Source organism: Brienomyrus brachyistius, chromosome 11 (assembly GCF_023856365.1).
Source record: "Brienomyrus brachyistius isolate T26 chromosome 11, BBRACH_0.4, whole genome shotgun sequence".
Classification (NCBI taxonomy): Eukaryota; Metazoa; Chordata; class Actinopteri; order Osteoglossiformes; family Mormyridae; genus Brienomyrus; species Brienomyrus brachyistius.
This window is the reverse complement of record NC_064543.1, coordinates 26,133,992-26,156,774: the sequence shown is the minus strand read 5'-3', so window position 1 is coordinate 26,156,774 and position 22,783 is coordinate 26,133,992.

Genomic DNA, 22,783 nt, shown 5'->3' with positions numbered 1-22,783 from the left:
AATGCATTTTCTGCCCAGGGTAAAGGCTTCTTATTCAGTTTCCCTACAGGGGATAGCTGGGGTCCGTGGGATGTTTGGAAGTTAGTGTCAGGGCATTCTGGTAGAATGTGACCTTTGGCAACAATGGGCTGGACAGCTCTGTGCTCATCTTGTCTCATCTGGGACTCCCACCATCACTGCCACTGAGCATCTCCTCTACAGGCAAACACTGAAGTGCCACCAAGACCAGCAGGTGGCTCTGGGATGCAACCACTTCTGAGGCCAGATGAGGGAGCCACTAATGATGGCTTGAAGAGATATCAGTGTTAGCATGTTCCCCTAATTTCCTGTTTATGATGTAACGCCATCCGACCTCACCGTGGCGTGATGAATGTGTGATATTGTAGGTACGCTGACAGATACAATTAGACGGTTGTATTGTCTGGCACTGTCATGGCTGCAACGCTGAAATAATATAACTAGCCAGAGAGCACACATGCATTGGCACTATATCTCCGCGATGCTTGAAAACCCATCAGCAAACATCTCTGTGTTGCAGAAACATCGCCACCGATCATTTGATTCCATATTCCCCCGATGTTGGCGCGATGTTAAAGTGATCAATATGCAACCTTTAGCCCACTCTTATCTTCCTTTATCAGGCTATATATATACATATATATATATATATATATATACAGGTTAGGTCAAGCTGGGGGAGCATGCGCTGATGCTGCCCCTTGCCGCACCCACCACACGTCGAAACTCCTCGCAGACTCATGGCCCAGTCCCACCCTCGTTATAAGTACTTTTATATGCAGTAATTGATAACTAGTAATTTCCAGTAACCTGCACAACGCTGCTGGCTAGTAACGTTGCCACCGTTGGCTGAATCCGCAATAGTTGTGGTGCTATGATGTTAGATTGTTACAGGGACTGTGATAAATGCAAATGCAGACCCCTCTATTATGGTTGCGTTAAAAAGGTAAACATTTTACTCAGATTTCATGCATTTGGTGGTGTGCTTTTTATACCATGACAAGTTTTCCTAAAATCAGATTTAAATAATTGCAGGCTTTTCGATCCTGAACACAGCTATTCCCAAATCAGGAAGTAATGTTCTGAGTCGGGATGCTCTCCACAGCGCCGTAGTAGAAAGTCCAGTGTTGAGACCAGCATTATAAGCGGTGGTCTGGGCGTTCACTGCAGCGCGGATCAATCTGTCAACCCACGGTTCCTGATTGGGGAAGAGTGTGAACCATCAGTGTAAAAATCCATAACATGCAGCTTGATTATGGCAGAGGACATTGTGCCCAAATATTAAGGGAGGGAGTATTTAGAGATGACAATGATTATCTTCCCAGTGATGATTTGTGGCTTATCCGCTCTTTCAGAGTGCCAAGAGTGATTCTGGTAGAACTGAACGATGAATTTGTCGCGGAACATACCGAAAGGAACTGGCAGACAGATCAGGGATATCCCAGCCCATTTTGAGTTCCATTATTCCTCAAGTTGTGCCTGGTTTTAACCAACTGTCAAGATAATATTTTAAGTTTCCCTAGTGTGGATGTAGTTCAACGTATTTAGAATACATGTGTAATTGCTTCTGAGCATTTTCTGATTTGTATTTTAGTGGGCGGGAAAAAAAAATGTCAGAAAATACTTTGAGAGATCTTACTGTATGTGTCTGACGCATTTGAAAGTATTAACAAAAATGTGTAGTTTTATTTATTAGTTTGCTTTCTGTCATTTTAAGGACCTTTATCACTAGGCTTACAGACATTTTAATATAGCCCATCACTGCCTGTGGCAAGATGCAAGTAAGTCACGTGACACACCCTGTTGGGCCCAGCTTGCTCACCGCGAACATTGTTTTCCCATGACTAGTAAACCAAGGGGAGAAGCTGCGTTGGTGCCTGGTGCAAATTGACAAAGTATGCAGGAAAGTACGCTATCAAATATTCCTCACTGAATGTCATTATAGGCGGGAAAAATAAAGCAATTAGCAAGCAGCAGTGCTGTACTCTACAACTTGTGGATTAATTTGCCAGCCTGCTAGTGACATTCTAGTTAACTTCACAGGCATGACCAGGCAGTGGCGTATCGTGGTTTGTCACATATGCAGGATTCATTACAAGTGGAGAAGTCAGCTGTGTTAAAAATCAGCTAAACTGAAATGGAAGGCTTGTAGTATAAGGGAGAAGGTGAAGGAGAATGTCTTTTATGTGTTTTAAGTTGATTAAGTTTACATATGGTAAAGGTTCATTGTCTCTTCAAATGAGTGCTTGCAAATTTAAGGATCTAGGAAATTAGCTTAGTCTACTGTTGCAATAATACACAGCTGCAGACTCTTAATGCCACTCTCTGGCTCCTTCCGGTTGGTGGACGCATGTGCAGAAAACAAAGAAACAACAACTTTTTTGCTGTTTCACAAGCTTTCAAAGTAGAGTTCCATGGCACCTTTAAACTTAAAGGCCTGTATTTGCAGTAGAATGGTCATGCAATTTGGATTTAACACCAAAAAAATGTCCCTGTGCGTGCAGCATTTAATGAATTACCCCTCTATACTTTTTGCACTGCACTTGAGATCTGAAGAGTCCTTTAATTCAATAGCAAGACCACTACAATTCTCTACATGTACATCAGTTTAACCAATCATTATTTAAACTAATCAAATTTTGTGTCAAACTTCACAATATTTTAAATAACCTCACAGACACAAACCATACGCAAAATAATCCATATTTATTTAATAGAAAAACAAGAATAAGAAGTCTTATCTTAACCTATTCTTATCTTATCCTATGTAATCTTCTGTCATACTATCTTACTTTAATCTTAACTTATCCTATCTTAGTCTTATCTTATTCTATGTTATCTTACATTATATACAACCTTATCTTAACCTATTCTTAGTCTTATCCTATGTAATCTTATATCATACAATCTTAGGATTAGTTAAGATAAGGTTAAACTACCTTAATCTTATATTATCCTAAGTACTTGTGAGATGTCTCACCTAATTATTTACAGGTTCTATGAAAAACTATTTACATCACACTGATAGCCCATCTCCACAGCCATCTCCAGGACCCCGGGGATGGCACTTAGCTGATCCAGCGCCTCATCATCAAATATCAGCTCAGCTTGGGCACCCTCATTATCACCATATGAGTAGTGATTCTCTGAATTTTGATTCTTCCCCTGCTTGCAGATGTAAACTGCATGTTGAAAATCATTCCAAAACTGATTACACCAGTAATGAGCAAGGCACTTGGCATCATAGGTCATTTTAGAATAGTTGCATAGATAAAAGTTATGCATCTTATTGAATCTTTCCATTTTCTCAAAAACAACAGAAGGGGAAATAAGTAGGGGTGTCGGACCCGTAACCAGCTCAGATGAGGGGGCTGCAGCTTGCGCTGGAACCTGATACAGAGGGGTGGGATGAACTGTGGCTGGAGGTGAAGATGGGTGTGGAGATGGGCTTACAGGTGAGACTACACATGGTGACGGAGGAGGAGAGTCTGTAAAAAAAGATGGGGATGGAGAGGAGGCAAAAGAGGATGGGACTGGTGATGGAAATAAGAAGGAAGTGGAGGAGAAGGCTGGTGAGCAGGGCTCAGGCTCTGACATTGATGGAGTGCGACACAGGATGGTAGCAACCTCGTCGTCACTCTGGGTGAGATCCACACACGGGATCTTGTCACCCACCTGGATTGAATCAAAGGGGTTACTGAAGGTTAGCAGGTTCTGCAAATTTTTTGTAAATGGCCCCTTCTGTTTTTTACACTTCTTTCTACGGCCTGACCGGCCTCCCGCCGTATTTCTACGGCGTCTTCTGCCCTGCTGAGCCCTGCTGGTCGCCAACGGGATGGGAGCAGATCCAGATATGGTTTGGGAGCTGGGTGCCGGTGGCCCAGTGCGGCATTTCTTCTGACGGCCTCCACTGCTGGTACTGGTTCGTCCTTTTGGATTATAAAGATAGGGGACACACATTTAATTAAAGTGAATCCTTATGTCACTCTACAAGAAAAGTACATCACATACATCACAGATATCGCACTTGGCAGTCAGTATTGCACATTGAGAGAAATTCTGCCATCTTATCGGATATAGGAAACACATGCTTGGGAGACTTATGCGCTGGTCTTGAATTGGGCTGCCTGCATTTCAGCAGGGGAACTTGACCTATAAAAACACACCATGTAGTGCACAGATTCCCTGACATGCAGAACAACAGCGAAAAACAACACTGGAAAGGTTCATGTGCACCAAATTTACAGATGTAGCCGCTTGAATTTTCCCCTGTTTCCATGATGGGGCCTTGGCTGGTCCTTGGCTGGTCCATGACAGGTCCCTGCTGGGCCTTGGGTGGCACCTTGGCTATAATGAGATCCCCCACGATGATGTGTGTAAAGTACTTGCAATGATTTATCCATCCACCAGGGAGAGCAGTGATTATGGAAGCAGAAATGACTTACCTGAAATCAGGTATTGTAACTCCACTGCAGAAAATGAAAATCTAAGGAAGTATAATTTTCTTATATTTAGACAAAATTCCAATTTCATTAATAAACTGACTACACTGCAATAGATGGCCTGAGAAATGTAAGAAATTGTTTCTGTTGTGAGGCAAAGATGGCCTAAAACTAGCAAAATGTGTTTTAGTCAGTTTATTGATGAAATTAGAATTTTGTATTTTACTTCACCTTTTGGAGATAAGGCGGACCCAAGATGTGTGCAATACAATAATTACAGGCCTAAACAAAGTAATACGGTTGCTTGTGGAGAATAAAGGTGGACAGAGTGGAAAATGAAAAATAAAAATGCTTATGGTTCTGTACTGTGCTTGAATAAAACGGACGCATTCCTTAGTCTGTTCTGTCTTTCCTTCTGGCTAACAGTCTGAAAGGCTGCTGATGGCTGCACATTCACAGGAGGGCTGGGGGCAGTCACGATGACGTGTGAATCTGTCATAAACTTCTCTGCTTGGCCACAATGAAAAGAGATATGTTTGCAGGGGATCAAGGTGAGGTTGTTTTCTTAACCTAAGAACACTGAACCAACGGTCAAGCATGGTGGTGGTAGTATCATGCTGTTTTGCTGACAGTACTGTACATGAGAACATTGCAGAAAGACAATGGGATAATGAAGTAGCACTAGATAGATAGACTGGGATTTTTTGTCATAGTACCAGACACAAAAAGAGGAACATAAAAGAAACATAGCATAACAAGTATTTACTGTAACCCTATGGAGTCTGAGGCCTCTCACCCACTTTCAAAGTAGTCTGACAGGCCTTGACATTTTACTGTTTTTCTGAATTGCTAAAACACATGTCCTAAAATCTCTCATCTCCTGTAATCAAACCACTAAGCACAAACTCTAAAATTCAAGCTAAACTCACAAAACCTTACGCTTGTCTTGCAAAATCAAACAATCTTCTCAAAACTATATTATCTTTGCTCAAAAGCAAACACTGTTTTCAGACCATGCATCTCGTCAGTTGGGTAAAGGTACACTACTGAACAGTCATAGCACTCTACAGCAAAAAATGAAAACAGTACCAATCAAAACTGTTGTTGACATGTAAATGAGAAACCGTAAGACTATAATAATAGTTAAAAAAAATTATGGTCGTCTACCATATGACTGATAATTAATATGTAACGTTTGCCATACTCAGTACTCCAGAAAAGTGACTGTAAAGAACAACGCCAAAAAGTAAACAAACGAGAGGCATATTACAGTAAAATGTTGTGCAACTGCCAAGCCAGAGTCACAGAAGAATATTCATCCTGCCTCATCGCCATGTCTCAGGGCTGGGTCTAGCGATGCTATCCCTTGTTGAGTGATGCAGAAAGAATCCTCTGTGTGACCCATTTGTACCTTGACTTCAAAATGCAACTCCTATCCTTCTATGGCACGTATTCTATGTTCTAGTCACTCTTTGGCTTCCTCAAATGTTTAGAAATGTGTGTGAATAGTTTTGAGTCATTGTGTTCAAATGACTACTGTGTGCTGGCTGCGCTTAACTTCTGTGGCCTGTGTTTTCTATTTTGCATCAAAGTTCACCATAGCGCAAAATGTGTTTTGATGAATGGGAATGTGTTTTGAGTTTTGCAAAAAGGATGACTGAGATCTGCAAATTGTGTCTAACTAGGTGACCATGGTTTAAAGTTTTGCCAAAGAAGTAACTGATTCAATAAATGACTTTTGGCAATCGGCAGTTTTGTTCCCAAAACGATTTCTAATATTTCAGCAATTCAGAAAAACTGTTAAATATTTCACCTGTCTAAAAAACATTTATCCCAAAGTGCTACGAATGCTTTTATTCAGCACAAACTCAGCACCAATAATCTGTCAACATTTAGAATGTGATTATTCTATATATATTTTTTTTTTGTTAAAATCTACTTTAAACATACACTTTTCAAAAACTTATTTTCAGTGGTGCTGACAAATTGTAAAAAATCACATTATAAATATTTCTAGCCTAAGCTTGAGTTCTGAAGCTTACAGACATAGGGGATGGCTACACAAAGGTGAATGAGACATTCAGAAAATTGTATGAGGTTTGATTACTAAAGTGTTACAACTTTGAAGTGACTTTGGAGTCACCAGACCTTTGCATACTGTCAATGGCCCATCAGTCTGGACTGTCTGTCACTGCTCTTCACACCAATCAGTTTGGAAAGGCAGTGTGAATTTTACAGGTTTTTTTTTTTCATTTGCTAAGACAAATACTGCAATACTGAAGTTGCTTTCTCAAAACTCTTCATGCAGTCACCACAACATTTACTTATGTGGGCTAAACTGTTTAGCATTTCACTTTGCTTTCATACAAAATGCAATCAATGACTAAATGCTTCAAAAGCCATGGATTCCTGTCTCACTCACAATATTACATTTTCAGAGGCCAATTTGCACATACCTACATACTGACCCAAAAACTGCTAATAAGACAGTCAAAACTGAAACATGTCATTTTGCTAAATCACTATCAAGACCCTTTCTAAAACAGATTGTAAAAAACACATAATACAAAGAAATTATGTCAGTTGACACAAGATCAAACAATGAATGTTGGATGCCAGGATATTCCTCCAGAGCAATGCCAAGGATGGATCAGGCATGTGGAGATGCTACCCTAGATACTACCCTGTCTTAGCAATTGAAAACAACTGTAAGAAAAGACACAATACTAGCCTTTTTACAGTTTATAACATGCAACGGATTAAACGTCGATGAATAAAATGTGCAATCACATTATTCCAGGAACAATGCAAAACAATAAATGAATATTAGAACAACAAATTGTCACTCCTGATCAGGATGCCAAGCTTCAAAACAGTTCCTGTCTCGTTACTGTATGACATCATAGCGCTGGATTAGTATGTACCGGCATGCTCGCTATCCAAGTACCTAGCCCTGTTTGTCTCTGGTGTTGTAAAAACTTTGGCTGTAGCTTCAGTTTACTTTAAAGTATCAATTATGCCAGAAGCTTGCTAATGGCTACCAAAAGATTCTCGTTGATACTTGTTGTACTTGTGTATGAACTTGTGACCACAACTAAAATGTGTTTTTGTAAAGAAAGCGCCATCTCATGGCAACACCCTGCAAGTGAATAAATGAGCGCGTTCAGACGAGAATTTAGGCACACCCCCAGAAGGAGGGGGGTTACTCCCGTTGGCTGGCTTTTGCCAATGTGGGACATGTTCACCTGTTACCTTACCATTTGACGTCGCTTTCCTGTTATGTTCAAACACATCACAGCCACAGATTTTACGGATTTCATTGTGCAGTACAGCAGACATGCTGAAAAGAGCCCCGTATTTTTACTGCTTCATGGTAACAAATCACCGTTGGGCTAAAGGTGAACCATTTTATTATTTAGTATCCTAAGACACGTAGTTCCAAAATAAGATAGTTATCACAGACTGCAAGATTCAACAAGACCAGCCAAGCCTGTTCTGACTTTCATTCTTCGAGTGCTGAGATATTCTAGGCATCATTTTGCCGTTCTTACCATGGCTGACTGAACCGGGGATGTCTTCCGGAGCAATCCGGACACTGACGGCGTCATTTGGCAGGAGCCAGTCGATTCTCCGCAGGTAGATGAAGGCAGACATCTTTCGCGTCTTGTCTTTTGCTGGGAAAGTGCAAATCTGAGCTGCTTTGAATGTTTGAATCAAAACTCGAAACGGAATTAGAATTGTTATGATGCGGTTGCTAAGATATGGTGGTCGATTAGTGTCAGCGCGTGGCAAAGTCTTCAAGCACTTTAATCAAATGACCAGACACACGATATATATTGACAAAAGCGCGGAAAGATAATAGAAGCACCGTAAATTTAGAAGACACGCCTAAAAACAGAAAATGTTATAAATAAAATGTATTGAAGTATTTAAATAGAATTCCTTCCTGGCAGCAAGTAACGCGAGAGCTGCAGACGTGACGTTCCACAGACTCCCAGAATTCACAGCGATCGTTAAGCGACCCATTCAATCAGAATAGAAGGAAATGGCGAGGAGACGTTCTTATCTCACACTGGTTTTTATTTACAACTGAATGTTTAGCACACTTGGAAAATTCTGTAATCCATCTTCAGCCATTTCACTCTTCCACTGTAGCAACGCAAAGTGAAGAATTCTGAACAATGATGGCGGCACATTCGCAGCTGCTCCGAACTCTCCAGTGTTCCTCTGACTGTGTTTTATTGGTTTATTTGCTTCCGGTACCAGTATTTTACGCATCCTTGTTCTTCTTTACTGTTGGTGTATGTTTCTTTGATTTTATATTGTATTTTACTTGTACTTTTATCCTTAACATGGCGTCGACAGCCTTGCTCCAAAGACATCTCATTGTATTTGCACAGTGACAGTAACGCTATCTTATCTTGCGAGAGGAAGTAGCATAAGGCTGTACTGCTAACGTTAGCATTAGCAAGCCTAGCAGTGTTGGTAGTAAGGCGTTACTATAATCCCACTACTCTTGTCTGTAAGGAGTAATGTAACTAATTGCCATTAAAAAACACGGAAGGTGCTGAAATTTAAATGCACTCTTTACCTTTGTCTTGCGTGAAAATATTAATGGATAAAGGCAGCATGTTCCCTTAATTTCCCGTTTATGATGTAACGCCACCCGACCTCACCATGGCGCAATGAATGGGTGGTATTGTAGGTACGCTGATAGATACAATTAGACGGTTGTATTGTCTGGCACTGTCATAGCTGCAACACTGAAATAATATAACTAGCCAGAGAGCACACATGCATTGGCACTATGTCTCCGCGATGCTTGAAAACCCATCAGCAAACATCTCTGTGTTGCAGAAACATCGCCACCGACCATTTGCACCCACCACACGTCGAAACTCCTGGCAGACACATGGTCCAATCCCACCCGTATTAAAAGTACATTTATATGCGGTAATTGATGAGTAGTAATTTCCAGTAACCTGCACAACACTGCTGACTAGTGACGTTGCCGCCGTTGGCTGAATCCGCAGTAGTTATGGTGCTATGATGTTAGATTGTTACAGGGACTGTGATAAATGCAGACCCCTCTATTATGGTTGCGTTAAAAAAAAAAGCAAACATTTGTACTCAGATTTCATGGCGGTGTGCTTTTTATACCTTGACAAGTTTTCCTGAGATCAGATTAAAAAAATTCCAAAATATAGCAGCATATTGACGTGTATTCTCTGTATCTTAAAACGTGGCGGGTCGTCAGACTCGGATACACAGCTCTATGGTCCACACAGAGGAAACGAAGAACCTGCACTTTGCTAAGTCACGAAGTTATCTTTTGTCATGTGACTACGTTTACGTGCCTTGACGCAATTAAGATGTTTTCATGTGTTTTTAATGGCGCAGTTACAGAGCATAGCCATGTAAACGCATTAATGGGGGAATCTCATTTATAAAGGCTTCGTGTGACCGAAAAAGATGACAAACATGCATACTTACATTTGTAAGAAGATTTTGGGATTTATAAAGAAAAGGGTACGCTGGGAAAAGAACTCCTACGTTCTGCGAACGAGGCTGACGGGGATGCTGTTTCGACAGAATCCTGTAGAGGGCACTGTGCACGCTAAATTGAAGGCTCCAGGAATGTTTTCTGCTTTTCATTTTACTAAGAGAATAATAATGATTCAAATGTTTTTGGTCACACGGTGTCACACTCGATCGCGGGCAGAGCGGCGATCGTGCGGGCGAGCAGGCAGAAACGGGCAGACAAGCCGTAATCAGGGCAAACAAGGGGTTTATTAAGAATAACGGGGCAGGGAACAGAAGACGCCAACTAACATCAATGACAGACCACGGGTTAGTACAAAACAGGAACTTAAATACATGGAACAAGGCAGCAGGAAACAAGACACGACTGGGCACGATCAGGAAATCACACGTGGGTAATTAGGGGGCGTGGCACACACGAGGAGCGGACGGAGCGGGTGTCACAGAACCCCCCCCCAAAGGCGCGCTACACCGGGCGCGCCCAGGAAGGGGGCGACGGACGGGACGAGGGAGAACAGGACCTGAAAGACAAGAGCAAAAATCAATGGGGAACCGGGAACAAGACAGACAGGCAAAACTGACACAGAGGCAGGAGCCAGGACAGGACACTACACAAGACAGGAAAAGCCGACAGACAGACCAGGAAGGGAGGAACAGAGGGAACAGGTGGAACAATAGGAGCGGGAGTGACGGGAGGGAACGACGGGAAACCAGGAACAGAGCGGGGCAGAACAAAGGCAGGAGGAGGAACAAGGACAGGCGGGACAGAGACAGGAAAGAAGGGAGAGAAGGAGGAGGAAGGAAGGGGAGCCCGAGGGAGCCCCTGCGGGCGACGGGAGGCAGCCGGAGGGGCCGCAGGCGGCCGGGAGGCCGGAGCCGGAGGGGACCTCGGAGGGGCCGAGGAGACAGGGCGAGGGACCCGCGGAGGGGCCAGGGAGGGAGCAGGAGGGAGCACCGGGGAAGGGGACGAGGGAGCAGGAGGGGCCCACGGCGAAGGCCCGGAGGAGGGGGGAGCCGCAGCAGGCGGCGACGTCCGGTGGAGGGCCGGAGGTAGGGGCCCCGCAGGCAACCGAGGAGCCGCCGTCGGGGAGCCCGCAGGCGACCGACCAGGCACCGGAGGGGGGAGCGAGGCAGGGCGACGAGGCATCGGAGGGGGACCCGTAGGCGACAGCCGACCCGGAGGGCCAGGACCTGCAGGCGCCAACCGAGCCAGAGCGCAGGCGAGGGAAGGCGAGCCAGGGGGCAGGGCGGGAGGGACCCCAGTCCGACGTCTGTGTCCCCTCCCTCTGCGGGACACAGACATACCGACCCCCGGTCGGGGTCGATGTCGCCGGGGTGAGGGTGAAGGAGTCACAGGAGCGGGGCCAGGGACAGGAGCGGGGCCAGGGACAGGAGCGGGGCCAGGGACAGGAACCGGGTCAGCAGGCGGAGGGGGCGCCTCGGGAGCTGCTGCAGCGCGGTCAGGGGGCGCCGGGTCAGGAACAGGAGCGCGGTCAGGAACAGGAGCTGGCTGCAGTGGGGGCGCCTGCCCGGGAGCTGCAGCAGATGGCTGCAGTGGGGGCACCTGCCCGGGAGCTGCAGCAGGCGGCTGCAGTGGGGGCACCTGCCCGGGAGCTGCAGCAGGCGGCTGCAGAGGGGGCGCCTCTGCAGGAACAGGAGCGCGGTCAGGAACAGGAGCTGGCTGCAGTGGGGGCGCCTGCCCGGGAGCTGCAGCAGGCGGCTGCAGTGGGGGCGCCTGCCCGGGAGCTGCAGCAGGCGGCTGCAGAGGGGGCGCCTCTGCAGGAACAGGAGCACGGTCAGGAACAGGAGCTGGCTGCAGTGGGGGCGCCTGCCCGGGAGCTGCAGCAGGCGGCTGCAGTGGGGGCGCCTGCCCGGGAGCTGCAGCAGGCGGCGCCTCTGCAGGAACAGGAGCACGGTCAGGAACAGGAGCTGGCTGCAGTGGGGGCGCCTGCCCGGGAGCTGCAGCAGGCGGCTGCAGTGGGGGCGCCTGCCCGGGAGCTGCAGCAGGCGGCTGCAGAGGGGGCGCCTCTGCAGGAACAGGAGCACGGTCAGGAACAGGAGCTGGCTGCAGTGGGGGCGCCTGCCCGGGAGCTGCAGCAGGCGGCTGCAGTGGGGGCGCCTGCCCGGGAGCTGCAGCAGGCGAAGGGGGCTGTGCAGGCAGCGAAGGCGGCTGCGCAGGCAGCGAAGGCGGCTGCGCAGGCAGCGAAGGCGGCTGCGCAGGCGGCTGCACGGGAGCGGGGTCCGCCGGCAATGGAGGCGGCTGCTCGGGCTGAGCAGGGGCTGCAGGCACAGGAGGCGGCTGCTCGGGCTGAGCAGGGGCTGCAGGCACAGGAGGCGGCTGCTCGGGCTGAGCAGGGGCTGCAGGCACAGGAGGCGGCTGCTCGGGCTGAGCAGGGGCTGCAGGCACAGGAGGCGGCTGCTCGGGCTGAGCAGGGGCTGCAGGCACAGGAGGCGGCTGCTCGGGCTGAGCAGGGGCTGCAGGCGGCGGGACCGGCAGGTCCCGTGCGGGCAAGACGGACGTGGTCCCTTTAAGTGCCCGGGGCACACGCGGGATAGCGTCCCGCACCGCGCGGGCCCCCTTGTTGGCCAGCCGCTCCGGCCGGAAGTAGTACCGCTCGAGGGGCGGTAGCAGCTCAGCGGCGGCTGGGTGCTCTCCCCGTACTGGGGAAGCTGCCAGCGCAGGCAGCTTAGCTGCGGTGATGACGTCGAGGTCAGCCGGGGAGTCCTCCAATTCCCCGGTTAGGAGAGAAGCGGGGATGAGCGCGCACGCTCCCAAAACGATTGCAGGGGCGATCGCGTGCTTCTTCTTCTTCTTCTTCTTCCTCTTTGTCACGGTGTCCGCGGGAGGCTGCTCCACGTCCGACAGGACGGACGGCTGGGGAACAACCTCCGGGACGCACCGTGCGTCCAGCCCCAACCTCCGCGCTGTTAGGCGCTGAACCAGCTGGTTGAGGTGGGAGCGCACCTCTCCTAGACGATGCCCGTCCTCAGGTGAAGACATCGCCAACAGGAGGTCGCAGCTTCGGTTGGCTAAATCCAGCGCGATGGGATCCTCCCGAACGTCGGGCTGGTTCAGCCAGTAGTGTACCTCATGCAGCAGACCGAGACGTTGGCTCTCGGTCTGCTGCTGTGCCTTGTTGAGTTGGTCTGTCATTCTGTCACACTCGATCGCGGGCAGAGCGGCGATCGTGCGGGCGAGCAGGCAGAAACGGGCAGACAAGCCGTAATCAGGGCAAACAAGGGGTTTATTAAGAATAACGGGGCAGGGAACAGAAGACGCCAACTAACATCAATGACAGACCACGGGTTAGTACAAAACAGGAACTTAAATACATGGAACAAGGCAGCAGGAAACAAGACACGACTGGGCACGATCAGGAAATCACACGTGGGTAATTAGGGGGCGTGGCACACACGAGGAGCGGACGGAGCGGGTGTCACACACGGCCATTGGCTCTGAAATTAAACTGTCCTTTTAAATAAAACTGTTTACATTTGCAAACTGTATTGTATGCTGTGTTTGAATGTTCCGATATCGTTATTAGATATTTCACTGCATGTTTTTCAACAAAATGCCCTCTGAAATTGGTACTCTGTCACTAAGACGTACTGTACAAACAATGCATTTTCTGCCCAGGGTAAAGGCTTCTTATTCAGTTTCCCTACAGGGGATAGCTGGGGTCCGTGGGATGTTTGGAAGTTAGTGTCAGGGCATTCTGGTAGAATGTGACCTTTGGCAACAATGGGCTGGACAGCTCTGTGCTCATCTTGTCTCATCTGGGACTCCCACCATCACTGCCACTGAGCATCTCCTCTACAGGCAAACACTGAAGTGCCACCAAGACCAGCAGGTGGCTCTGGGATGCAACCACTTCTGAGGCCAGATGAGGGAGCCACTAATGATGGCTTGAAGAGATATCAGTGTTAGCATGTTCCCCTAATTTCCTGTTTATGATGTAACGCCATCCGACCTCACCGTGGCGTGATGAATGTGTGATATTGTAGGTACGCTGACAGATACAATTAGACGGTTGTATTGTCTGGCACTGTCATGGCTGCAACGCTGAAATAATATAACTAGCCAGAGAGCACACATGCATTGGCACTATATCTCCGCGATGCTTGAAAACCCATCAGCAAACATCTCTGTGTTGCAGAAACATCGCCACCGATCATTTGATTCCATATTCCCCCGATGTTGGCGCGATGTTAAAGTGATCAATATGCAACCTTTAGCCCACTCTTATCTTCCTTTATCAGGCTATATATATACATATATATATATATATATATACAGGTTAGGTCAAGCTGGGGGAGCATGCGCTGATGCTGCCCCTTGCCGCACCCACCACACGTCGAAACTCCTCGCAGACTCATGGCCCAGTCCCACCCTCGTTATAAGTACTTTTATATGCAGTAATTGATAACTAGTAATTTCCAGTAACCTGCACAACGCTGCTGGCTAGTAACGTTGCCACCGTTGGCTGAATCCGCAATAGTTGTGGTGCTATGATGTTAGATTGTTACAGGGACTGTGATAAATGCAAATGCAGACCCCTCTATTATGGTTGCGTTAAAAAGGTAAACATTTTACTCAGATTTCATGCATTTGGTGGTGTGCTTTTTATACCATGACAAGTTTTCCTAAAATCAGATTTAAATAATTGCAGGCTTTTCGATCCTGAACACAGCTATTCCCAAATCAGGAAGTAATGTTCTGAGTCGGGATGCTCTCCACAGCGCCGTAGTAGAAAGTCCAGTGTTGAGACCAGCATTATAAGCGGTGGTCTGGGCGTTCACTGCAGCGCGGATCAATCTGTCAACCCACGGTTCCTGATTGGGGAAGAGTGTGAACCATCAGTGTAAAAATCCATAACATGCAGCTTGATTATGGCAGAGGACATTGTGCCCAAATATTAAGGGAGGGAGTATTTAGAGATGACAATGATTATCTTCCCAGTGATGATTTGTGGCTTATCCGCTCTTTCAGAGTGCCAAGAGTGATTCTGGTAGAACTGAACGATGAATTTGTCGCGGAACATACCGAAAGGAACTGGCAGACAGATCAGGGATATCCCAGCCCATTTTGAGTTCCATTATTCCTCAAGTTGTGCCTGGTTTTAACCAACTGTCAAGATAATATTTTAAGTTTCCCTAGTGTGGATGTAGTTCAACGTATTTAGAATACATGTGTAATTGCTTCTGAGCATTTTCTGATTTGTATTTTAGTGGGCGGGAAAAAAAAATGTCAGAAAATACTTTGAGAGATCTTACTGTATGTGTCTGACGCATTTGAAAGTATTAACAAAAATGTGTAGTTTTATTTATTAGTTTGCTTTCTGTCATTTTAAGGACCTTTATCACTAGGCTTACAGACATTTTAATATAGCCCATCACTGCCTGTGGCAAGATGCAAGTAAGTCACGTGACACACCCTGTTGGGCCCAGCTTGCTCACCGCGAACATTGTTTTCCCATGACTAGTAAACCAAGGGGAGAAGCTGCGTTGGTGCCTGGTGCAAATTGACAAAGTATGCAGGAAAGTACGCTATCAAATATTCCTCACTGAATGTCATTATAGGCGGGAAAAATAAAGCAATTAGCAAGCAGCAGTGCTGTACTCTACAACTTGTGGATTAATTTGCCAGCCTGCTAGTGACATTCTAGTTAACTTCACAGGCATGACCAGGCAGTGGCGTATCGTGGTTTGTCACATATGCAGGATTCATTACAAGTGGAGAAGTCAGCTGTGTTAAAAATCAGCTAAACTGAAATGGAAGGCTTGTAGTATAAGGGAGAAGGTGAAGGAGAATGTCTTTTATGTGTTTTAAGTTGATTAAGTTTACATATGGTAAAGGTTCATTGTCTCTTCAAATGAGTGCTTGCAAATTTAAGGATCTAGGAAATTAGCTTAGTCTACTGTTGCAATAATACACAGCTGCAGACTCTTAATGCCACTCTCTGGCTCCTTCCGGTTGGTGGACGCATGTGCAGAAAACAAAGAAACAACAACTTTTTTGCTGTTTCACAAGCTTTCAAAGTAGAGTTCCATGGCACCTTTAAACTTAAAGGCCTGTATTTGCAGTAGAATGGTCATGCAATTTGGATTTAACACCAAAAAAATGTCCCTGTGCGTGCAGCATTTAATGAATTACCCCTCTATACTTTTTGCACTGCACTTGAGATCTGAAGAGTCCTTTAATTCAATAGCAAGACCACTACAATTCTCTACATGTACATCAGTTTAACCAATCATTATTTAAACTAATCAAATTTTGTGTCAAACTTCACAATATTTTAAATAACCTCACAGACACAAACCATACGCAAAATAATCCATATTTATTTAATAGAAAAACAAGAATAAGAAGTCTTATCTTAACCTATTCTTATCTTATCCTATGTAATCTTCTGTCATACTATCTTACTTTAATCTTAACTTATCCTATCTTAGTCTTATCTTATTCTATGTTATCTTACATTATATACAACCTTATCTTAACCTATTCTTAGTCTTATCCTATGTAATCTTATATCATACAATCTTAGGATTAGTTAAGATAAGGTTAAACTACCTTAATCTTATATTATCCTAAGTACTTGTGAGATGTCTCACCTAATTATTTACAGGTTCTATGAAAAACTATTTACATCACACTGATAGCCCATCTCCACAGCCATCTCCAGGACCCCGGGGATGGCACTTAGCTGATCCAGCGCCTCATCATCAAATATCAGCTCAGCTTGGGCACCCTCATTATCACCATATGAGTAGTGATTCTCTGAATTTTGATTCTTCCCCTGCTTGCAGATGTAAACTGCATGTTGAAAATCATTCCAAAACTGATTACACCAGTAATGAGCAAGGCACTTGGCATCATAGGTCATTTTAGAATAGTTGCATAGATAAAAGTTATGCATCTTATTGAATCTTTCCATTTTCTCAAAAACAACAGAAGGGGAAATAAGTAGGGGTGTCGGACCCGTAACCAGCTCAGATGAGGGGGCTGCAGCTTGCGCTGGAACCTGATACAGAGGGGTGGGATGAACTGTGGCTGGAGGTGAAGATGGGTGTGGAGATGGGCTTACAGGTGAGACTACACATGGTGACGGAGGAGGAGAGTCTGTAAAAAAAGATGGGGATGGAGAGGAGGCAAAAGAGGATGGGACTGGTGATGGAAATAAGAAGGAAGTGGAGGAGAAGGCTGGTGAGCAGGGCTCAGGCTCTGACATTGATGGAGTGCGACACAGGATGGTAGCAACCTCGTCGTCACTCTGGGTGAGATCCACACACGGGATCTTGTCACCCACCTGGATTGAATCAAAGGGGTTACTGAAGGTTAGCAGGTTCTGCAAATTTTTTGTAAATGGCCCCTTCTGTTTTTTACACTTCTTTCTACGGCCTGACCGGCCTCCCGCCGTATTTCTACGGCGTCTTCTGCCCTGCTGAGCCCTGCTGGTCGCCAACGGGATGGGAGCAGATCCAGATATGGTTTGGGAGCTGGGTGCCGGTGGCCCAGTGCGGCATTTCTTCTGACGGCCTCCACTGCTGGTACTGGTTCGTCCTTTTGGATTATAAAGATAGGGGACACACATTTAATTAAAGTGAATCCTTATGTCACTCTACAAGAAAAGTACATCACATACATCACAGATATCGCACTTGGCAGTCAGTATTGCACATTGAGAGAAATTCTGCCATCTTATCGGATATAGGAAACACATGCTTGGGAGACTTATGCGCTGGTCTTGAATTGGGCTGCCTGCATTTCAGCAGGGGAACTTGACCTATAAAAACACACCATGTAGTGCACAGATTCCCTGACATGCAGAACAACAGCGAAAAACAACACTGGAAAGGTTCATGTGCACCAAATTTACAGATGTAGCCGCTTGAATTTTCCCCTGTTTCCATGATGGGGCCTTGGCTGGTCCTTGGCTGGTCCATGACAGGTCCCTGCTGGGCCTTGGGTGGCACCTTGGCTATAATGAGATCCCCCACGATGATGTGTGTAAAGTACTTGCAATGATTTATCCATCCACCAGGGAGAGCAGTGATTATGGAAGCAGAAATGACTTACCTGAAATCAGGTATTGTAACTCCACTGCAGAAAATGAAAATCTAAGGAAGTATAATTTTCTTATATTTAGACAAAATTCCAATTTCATTAATAAACTGACTACACTGCAATAGATGGCCTGAGAAATGTAAGAAATTGTTTCTGTTGTGAGGCAAAGATGGCCTAAAACTAGCAAAATGTGTTTTAGTCAGTTTATTGATGAAATTAGAATTTTGTATTTTACTTCACCTTTTGGAGATAAGGCGGACCCAAGATGTGTGCAATACAATAATTACAGGCCTAAACAAAGTAATACGGTTGCTTGTGGAGAATAAAGGTGGACAGAGTGGAAAATGAAAAATAAAAATGCTTATGGTTCTGTACTGTGCTTGAATAAAACGGACGCATTCCTTAGTCTGTTCTGTCTTTCCTTCTGGCTAACAGTCTGAAAGGCTGCTGATGGCTGCACATTCACAGGAGGGCTGGGGGCAGTCACGATGACGTGTGAATCTGTCATAAACTTCTCTGCTTGGCCACAATGAAAAGAGATATGTTTGCAGGGGATCAAGGTGAGGTTGTTTTCTTAACCTAAGAACACTGAACCAACGGTCAAGCATGGTGGTGGTAGTATCATGCTGTTTTGCTGACAGTACTGTACATGAGAACATTGCAGAAAGACAATGGGATAATGAAGTAGCACTAGATAGATAGACTGGGATTTTTTGTCATAGTACCAGACACAAAAAGAGGAACATAAAAGAAACATAGCATAACAAGTATTTACTGTAACCCTATGGAGTCTGAGGCCTCTCACCCACTTTCAAAGTAGTCTGACAGGCCTTGACATTTTACTGTTTTTCTGAATTGCTAAAACACATGTCCTAAAATCTCTCATCTCCTGTAATCAAACCACTAAGCACAAACTCTAAAATTCAAGCTAAACTCACAAAACCTTACGCTTGTCTTGCAAAATCAAACAATCTTCTCAAAACTATATTATCTTTGCTCAAAAGCAAACACTGTTTTCAGACCATGCATCTCGTCAGTTGGGTAAAGGTACACTACTGAACAGTCATAGCACTCTACAGCAAAAAATGAAAACAGTACCAATCAAAACTGTTGTTGACATGTAAATGAGAAACCGTAAGACTATAATAATAGTTAAAAAAAATTATGGTCGTCTACCATATGACTGATAATTAATATGTAACGTTTGCCATACTCAGTACTCCAGAAAAGTGACTGTAAAGAACAACGCCAAAAAGTAAACAAACGAGAGGCATATTACAGTAAAATGTTGTGCAACTGCCAAGCCAGAGTCACAGAAGAATATTCATCCTGCCTCATCGCCATGTCTCAGGGCTGGGTCTAGCGATGCTATCCCTTGTTGAGTGATGCAGAAAGAATCCTCTGTGTGACCCATTTGTACCTTGACTTCAAAATGCAACTCCTATCCTTCTATGGCACGTATTCTATGTTCTAGTCACTCTTTGGCTTCCTCAAATGTTTAGAAATGTGTGTGAATAGTTTTGAGTCATTGTGTTCAAATGACTACTGTGTGCTGGCTGCGCTTAACTTCTGTGGCCTGTGTTTTCTATTTTGCATCAAAGTTCACCATAGCGCAAAATGTGTTTTGATGAATGGGAATGTGTTTTGAGTTTTGCAAAAAGGATGACTGAGATCTGCAAATTGTGTCTAACTAGGTGACCATGGTTTAAAGTTTTGCCAAAGAAGTAACTGATTCAATAAATGACTTTTGGCAATCGGCAGTTTTGTTCCCAAAACGATTTCTAATATTTCAGCAATTCAGAAAAACTGTTAAATATTTCACCTGTCTAAAAAACATTTATCCCAAAGTGCTACGAATGCTTTTATTCAGCACAAACTCAGCACCAATAATCTGTCAACATTTAGAATGTGATTATTCTATATATATATTTTTTTTTTGTTAAAATCTACTTTAAACATACACTTTTCAAAAACTTATTTTCAGTGGTGCTGACAAATTGTAAAAAATCACATTATAAATATTTCTAGCCTAAGCTTGAGTTCTGAAGCTTACAGACATAGGGGATGGCTACACAAAGGTGAATGAGACATTCAGAAAATTGTATGAGGTTTGATTACTAAAGTGTTACAACTTTGAAGTGACTTTGGAGTCACCAGACCTTTGCATACTGTCAATGGCCCATCAGTCTGGACTGTCTGTCACTGCTCTTCACACCAATCAGTTTGGAAAGGCAGTGTGAATTTTACAGGTTTTTTTTTCATTTGCTAAGACAAATACTGCAATACTGAAGTTGCTTTCTCAAAACTCTTCATGCAGTCACCACAACATTTACTTATGTGGGCTAAACTGTTTAGCATTTCACTTTGCTTTCATACAAAATGCAATCAATGACTAAATGCTTCAAAAGCCATGGATTCCTGTCTCACTCACAATATTACATTTTCAGAGGCCAATTTGCACATACCTACATACTGACCCAAAAACTGCTAATAAGACAGTCAAAACTGAAACATGTCATTTTGCTAAATCACTATCAAGACCCTTTCTAAAACAGATTGTAAAAAACACATAATACAAAGAAATTATGTCAGTTGACACAAGATCAAACAATGAATGTTGGATGCCAGGATATTCCTCCAGAGCAATGCCAAGGATGGATCAGGCATGTGGAGATGCTACCCTAGATACTACCCTGTCTTAGCAATTGAAAACAACTGTAAGAAAAGACACAATACTAGCCTTTTTACAGTTTATAACATGCAACGGATTAAACGTCGATGAATAAAATGTGCAATCACATTATTCCAGGAACAATGCAAAACAATAAATGAATATTAGAACAACAAATTGTCACTCCTGATCAGGATGCCAAGCTTCAAAACAGTTCCTGTCTCGTTACTGTATGACATCATAGCGCTGGATTAGTATGTACCGGCATGCTCGCTATCCAAGTACCTAGCCCTGTTTGTCTCCGGTGTTGTAAAAACTTTGGCTGTAGCTTCAGTTTACTTTAAAGTATCAATTATGCCAGAAGCTTGCTAATGGCTACCAAAAGATTCTCGTTGATACTTGTTGTACTTGTGTATGAACTTGTGACCACAACTAAAATGTGTTTTTGTAAAGAAAGCGCCATCTCATGGCAACACCCTGCAAGTGAATAAATGAGCGCGTTCAGACGAGAATTTAGGCACACCCCCAGAAGGAGGGGGGTTACTCCCGTTGGCTGGCTTTTGCCAATGTGGGACATGTTCACCTGTTACCTTACCATTTGACGTCGCTTTCCTGTTATGTTCAAACACATCACAGCCACAGATTTTACGGATTTCATTGTGCAGTACAGCAGACATGCTGAAAAGAGCCCCGTATTTTTACTGCTTCATGGTAACAAATCACCGTTGGGCTAAAGGTGAACCATTTTATTATTTAGTATCCTAAGACACGTAGTTCCAAAATAAGATAGTTATCACAGACTGCAAGATTCAACAAGACCAGCCAAGCCTGTTCTGACTTTCATTCTTCGAGTGCTGAGATATTCTAGGCATCATTTTGCCGTTCTTACCATGGCTGACTGAACCGGGGATGTCTTCCGGAGCAATCCGGACACTGACGGCGTCATTTGGCAGGAGCCAGTCGATTCTCCGCAGGTAGATGAAGGCAGACATCTTTCGCGTCTTGTCTTTTGCTGGGAAAGTGCAAATCTGAGCTGCTTTGAATGTTTGAATCAAAACTCGAAACGGAATTAGAATTGTTATGATGCGGTTGCTAAGATATGGTGGTCGATTAGTGTCAGCGCGTGGCAAAGTCTTCAAGCACTTTAATCAAATGACCAGACACACGATATATATTGACAAAAGCGCGGAAAGATAATAGAAGCACCGTAAATTTAGAAGACACGCCTAAAAACAGAAAATGTTATAAATAAAATGTATTGAAGTATTTAAATAGAATTCCTTCCTGGCAGCAAGTAACGCGAGAGCTGCAGACGTGACGTTCCACAGACTCCCAGAATTCACAGCGATCGTTAAGCGACCCATTCAATCAGAATAGAAGGAAATGGCGAGGAGACGTTCTTATCTCACACTGGTTTTTATTTACAACTGAATGTTTAGCACACTTGGAAAATTCTGTAATCCATCTTCAGCCATTTCACTCTTCCACTGTAGCAACGCAAAGTGAAGAATTCTGAACAATGATGGCGGCACATTCGCAGCTGCTCCGAACTCTCCAGTGTTCCTCTGACTGTGTTTTATTGGTTTATTTGCTTCCGGTACCAGTATTTTACGCATCCTTGTTCTTCTTTACTGTTGGTGTATGTTTCTTTGATTTTATATTGTATTTTACTTGTACTTTTATCCTTAACATGGCGTCGACAGCCTTGCTCCAAAGACATCTCATTGTATTTGCACAGTGACAGTAACGCTATCTTATCTTGCGAGAGGAAGTAGCATAAGGCTGTACTGCTAACGTTAGCATTAGCAAGCCTAGCAGTGTTGGTAGTAAGGCGTTACTATAATCCCACTACTCTTGTCTGTAAGGAGTAATGTAACTAATTGCCATTAAAAAACACGGAAGGTGCTGAAATTTAAATGCACTCTTTACCTTTGTCTTGCGTGAAAATATTAATGGATAAAGGCAGCATGTTCCCTTAATTTCCCGTTTATGATGTAACGCCACCCGACCTCACCATGGCGCAATGAATGGGTGGTATTGTAG